This window comes from Podarcis pityusensis (genome assembly GCF_964106645.2).
Source record: "Podarcis pityusensis genome assembly, chromosome: 3".
NCBI lineage: Eukaryota > Metazoa > Chordata > Lepidosauria > Squamata > Lacertidae > Podarcis > Podarcis pityusensis.
Window position 1 is genome coordinate 98029270 of NC_138026.1, and position 6008 is coordinate 98035277.

Here is a 6008-nt window from a genome sequence, read left to right on the forward strand (position 1 = left end):
TCCTTCATTTGGTAGCCAATGGAGGGTCGAGGGAAATGTTGAACAGGACGACATTATATCGCCTGTTGGCCAAGCAGGGATTTGAACCCAAGTCTCCCAAGTCCTAGTCCGATACTCTAACCCCATTTAGCACAAGGGCTTTTTCCTAGTCATTTAAGTGAGCTGGAACAAAGCTTACCGAAGCATACGTGGACTTAAGACACTGCTTTTGAATCCCCCAAAGTAAAATGGGTTAAACAAAAGCAAAGCAGATTACTAGAGGAAACGTATACCATAACATCAGGCATACAGGCCAACACACACAAAAATAGCATATTAGATATTAAAGGATACAATATACACAGATTGTCATTGTCCAGGGAGTTTTCTTTGAAACATTTTATGCAGGCAGAAGGGTTCAAACCTAGATAGCGAAACTATCCGCACAGGCTGCGTGTGCTCAGTTTCTTTAAAGAAAAATCACACCCCCAGTTTTGAGTACCAGCCTCTTAATTCCAGTAGTAATGTGGTTCTCTGCCAGTCCAAACAGGCCTGGGTTACATTACAAACTAGACAAAAGAACTCATCACCCACAGGAAGAGGGGTAATTGCTAAGTACTTAGGAAGCACCTGCAGGAGTTGTCTTGCTTAGTGGTAAAAGTCAATGGTTATTCATTATGTGAAAACACATTTGGATATTAAACAAGATAGCTCAGTTTAAAGCTGTTGTGAACAGTTTGGCTCAGGCAATATAAATCAAGCATATCTTTATATATCTGCCATACAGCTGCAAAGAGGAGTACTTTGTTTAATTAAGGCAGAGTATCCTTGCCTGTTGGGTACTATTCAGTCACAAGCGATGATGAGTTGATTTAATGTCTGAATATGGGTGTAGCTTGCATTAGATACAGCACTGGATTCCAGAGTTAGTTGGGGCAGGGTGTGACCTGACAGTAAGGCTGACTAAGCTACAGTGGTTCCCCCAATTATAATTATGCTCTCATTGCTTTGACTAAAGCAAAGTTGCACACACACTTACAGGGCATGCAGAGTTACAGCTGAATTTAGATTTTCAGTAACTGTGTGTGTCCATGTGTGAATCAGAGGCCTTTCTCTACACATCAATTTGTGTGTGAGTACCAATGACACCAATGTGTGACACCAATGAGCCAGTGTGGTGTAGTGGTTAAGAGCAGTGGACTCGTAATCTGGTGAACCGGGTTCGATTCCCTGCTCCTCCACATGCAGCTGCTGGGTGACCTTGGGCCAGTCACACTTCTCTGAAGTCTCTCAGCCCCACTCACCTCACAGAGTGTTTGTTGTGGGGGAGGAAGGGAAAGGAGAATGTTAGCCGCTTTGAGACTCCTTAGGGTAGTGATAAAGCGGGATATCAAATCCAAACTCTTCTTCTTCACAATTCTCAACAATTCCAGATAGTAAGTTAGGGGAAAGCTGTGTGTACCGGTATCTCAATTTGAAAACAACGGTGTTTTGGAAACAAATCTATATCACAGATTGAAATGTGTAAGGGTTAGTTACATCTAAAAGAGATATGTAAATATAAGCTTTCTAATCGGAAGGAAGGAATGCTAAGGAATTTTTGGAAATGAAGCCTTTCAAAATGGTGGCCTGTCAGTTGCTTTCCCCCCCAATGTTCACTTTCAGGCCCACTGTGGGGAGGTACATTCTCTCACAACGAATCAACATGCCTAATTTTATATGGCAAATGTTGGAGGATGGACTTTTGGCCAGAATTTAACCATACTTTGACTGGGTCTCTCCCCTGCCCCCACCCGTCCCAGTCTCTTTTAATTCCCCATAGGTTGGTATACAGTTACAGATGGCAGCTTGCCCTGGGCCAGAATAAGAATGCTTCACCTCCCTTCAACCTTCATCTCTCAACAGCCCTCAGTGCCTTTTGAAGCCTCAAATATTAATATTATTTAACTAGGAGTTGCCTCGCACTAGGTTTCAGGGTGAATACCTTTGAGACCTCTCGTTCGTATTCCTAAACAAGAATATGCAAGTTGCTTGCTGGCTGCATTATTTTTTTGTTCCAAATGAAACTTAACAGAAGACTTAATAGGCATTCAACTGCTCATAACAGATTGCAGTGACTTTATGTATGCCACTCCCTCCAGCCTCTGCCAACATTCAGAAAAAGCCTAAGGGGAGATAGCAAAGCTGGCTGCTGTTGTATTTTAATGTATTGTGCTCGAGATTTGTTTGAAGAAAAGAACAGCAAGCGTAGTTCTGCTTCCCATAAATAATTATAGAGTCCCCCTCCTTGGACATGTTTTCTGACAGTGTATTTACCGAATTAAAACATGAAATGAGCTTAAAAGCAGTAATATCGGCGTTCTGAGGTAAATCTGACAGAACAGACATAATCTTCCCCTATTGCTTCTCTCTAAAGATTAGGGACTCTATTGCCCCACATTTAAACAAGTTTTCTTGTGGATTCCACTGAACTCTAGAATAGGGCTAACTTACTAAGGAAATACATCTATAACAGGCGCATACATGGAGTGAAATCAATTCATGCTTTATTCCCGTTTGAAGTTCCTACACAGGACAGGGTGCTGGAACAAGTCTTGAGCTCATCCACACCACAGGCAGAGACTTCAGGGTGATTTGGGTCTTAAGCCAAGGCTAGAAAACCTCTTTGCCATTCATCCCATGGAGACTTCATGCCTTCTGGCTGGTACAAGGCCCCACAAACCACTGCCCCCCATCCTAAGTCAGACTCCAGCTCCCCTGCCCCTAGGGCACACTCCTCAGCATCCTGCCAGTCCCAAAGATCAAATCTTGAGAGTCACAATTATTTGCACAATTACCAGCTCCTGCAGAGCAGCAAATGTTGCTTTCTTCCTTTTTAATAAATGGGCATTTGAACAGAAAAGAAATCCCACCTGTTGCAGCCAGTCAGTTAGAAGCTAGGCGGATTTGTTTTGAGATGTATTAGGACATTTTGTTCCAGGTCCAGAATATTTAAGCACAGCTAAAGACTGATTGTCTTTCATTGTGTACTCTGAGCGTCATTTCTCATGTTTTGAACAAGGGGCCGCAGTGTTATCGTTTGGTCTGTGTTCAAAACAGAGAAACAAAGTATTTTTTTAAATCTGCACACAGACAATGCTACTTTTATATTTTGCCTCATAGCTTCGCTATCTCTATTAAAAACAAAAACAAAAACTCCTGTTTTGGCTTTTGACACTGATCATGCTCACAGATTGGCATAAAGCACTCACATTTTCAACTACCTTTCATCTGTCTTTCTATTTGCTTTCTAATTCATGGTTGACATTAACTACAGCTGTTTCCCCCTCCACTAGAAAGGCAGATATTCTTTCTGTGGTTTGTTGTCTTGATGCTTACAAGAAATTCATATTAGCTCAAAGCCAGAGTAAATAGAACAAGCTTCTTGTGTTGCCCCAGAGCAGGTGGAAAGGGGTCTCTGTCCCCAATGGCTGGCTTTGCTCCCCGTTGCATAAGTGGAGACAAGAAAAAGGCTCTTGAAGAGGGGGAGGGATAGGAAAAGTATTATTTAATTATTTACAGTTGTCCTCAGCTTTTCTCTAATGTGCTCAAATCAACTGAGGTGTCTCCCAACAACTAATTAAATACAGTGGTACCTCAGGTTAAGTACTTAATTCGTTCCGGAGGTCTGTTTTTAACCTGAAACTGTTCTTAACCTGAAGCACCACTTTAGCTAATGGGGCCTCCTGCTGCTGCCGTGCCACCGGAGCACGATTTCTGTTCTCATCCTGAAGCAAAGTTATTAACCTGAAGCACTATTTCTGGGTTAGCGGAATCTGTAACCTGAAGCGTATGTAACCTGAAGCATATGTAACCCAAGGTACCACTGTAGTAGGTTATCATGAGACCCAAGAACATATATGGAGCTTCACAGCCAATTAGAAATTTGAACCAGTTTCTAATATTCAGAACAAAAAGTTTGGGCTCTCCAAACAAACAACAAGCATTTCTCTTGTACGAGTCTCACGCCTGCCTGTGCTGATCCTTCTAAATTTGCTTTGGCTTTGAAAAGTGCATTGAGATTGGAACAGTCCCCACCAGAATCAGCACATCCAACCCAAAAAGGTTGCCTTCACCTGGAAGCGCTGTTTGTGTGTGTGTGTGTGTGTGTGTTGTGAATGACGGTCTATATGGCGTATGCTGTTGCTTCTTGAAGGCACTGTTTTTGTGTTCTCTCTATTTCAGTGCCAATAGTTATATTTTTAAAATCAAATACACCTATGATTCTGTTCTTGAGTCTCTTCTTGAGTGAGCCAGTGTGGTGTGGTGGTTAAGAGCGGTAGTCTCATAATCTTGGGAACCGGGTTCGATTCCCCGCTCCTCCACATGCAGCTGCTGGGTGACCTTGGGCCAGTCACACTTCTCTGAAGTCTCTCAGCCCCACTCACCTCACAGAGTGTTTGTTGTGGGGGAGGAAGGGAAAGGAGAATGTTAGCCACTTTGAGACTCCTTAAAGGGAGTGAAAGGCGGGATATCAAATCCAAATTCTTCTTCTTCTTCTCTTCTCTTCTGCCGTGTGGATTTATGGATCAGTGAATATATGAACATTGGACCGCCAACACCTACTCTTTTTTAGACCTGTTTCATTTCATGTGTGATGATCATCTTGGCTTCTCAGATAAGAAAATGTGTCCTGTTATTCATTACACCATTCTTCTGATATACTGTGTTTTGTTTTGTTTTTTAGGTCCAAAATACTACAAGAATGGTGACTGAGAAGTAATGAAAAATTGTTAAGGTGATGATGATGATTGTATTAAACATGGGGAAACACAATAGATTGGCATCAGTCAACTGTAGTCTCAAGACTGAAACTCCACTGAGTACTGAAGTGGCATCCCAAGGAATGTGGGGCAGGGATTCAGTCTGTGCCACTGTATTTGGTTGAACCACTGTGTTTGGTTCAGATTTATGTTTAATCAAGGCTTAAGATCAGGAAGTTATAAGGCAACAAGAGGGTGCCAGACAGGCCACATGTGGCTTGCCCAGCTCTAACACGACACCATTGCTCTCCACCCTCCGGCAGCTGCTGCCTGAGGGGGTTATGTTATGCTGCCTAGTGGGAGTTCTGGCCCTGATATGTGTTGTAATTAAACAGAAAATGTACAGCCAGCCTTGCCTGAGCCACTAAGGGATGGGTGAAAATAAACTGAATCAGCATTTGATTCACTGGCTGCTGCATGTGGGAGGAAGCGAGGTTTGTCTCACTGAGGAAATAGGGGCTATAGCTCCCTTTTTTGGGCCGATTGGTACATAGCTTATTTTTTGCAACTAGTTTTGGGTTCTAATGGATGTGCGTTATCCCTTTTTTTTTCTTTTCCAAAAATACAGATAAATAAAAACCTATCTGAACAAGAAAGCCTGAATGTACTCTATGTCTACCTTTACTTAACACTTCCAAGCCTATTTGGCTTTAAAACAAGCTCTTTTAAACCTGGATGGTTAACCTGAGGGTCAAATCTGGCCCAACAAACCACAGGAAGTTTGTCCACTAGTCCTGAAGCTTGATCTTCTGATGTCAGTCAGGCCAAATCCCTCTGCTTGCTCTTTAGTGATTGCTCTGTGAAAATGAGTCAGAGCACCTCATAACCTGGTCTCAGTGCTGTGGTGGTCAGTACTGAGATTGGGAGATTTAAAATCTCTCTCTAAACAGCAGGCGGGAGGCCTTTATCCCCTGATCTCAGTGCTGAGCATCACCATAGAGAGATGTACAGTGAAAGGCAGTATTTTCCCATACTGCACTGGACAAGTCCTATATGTGATGGGGATGTCTTTATAAGAACCATCATCCTGCCAAGGAAGAGAGCAAGTGCTGTATATAGGCATTCACATGCGTATAAGAGAGTAAAAGATGTAGAAAGAGAAGGAGTGTTGTGTGCCTGTATGCTTTGCTTTAAGCTCTGAGTCATGCTAAGAAAACTTAACAACTGCTTCTGGTGGCACAGCTAATAAATTCTGAAACAAAACACACACACACACACACACACACA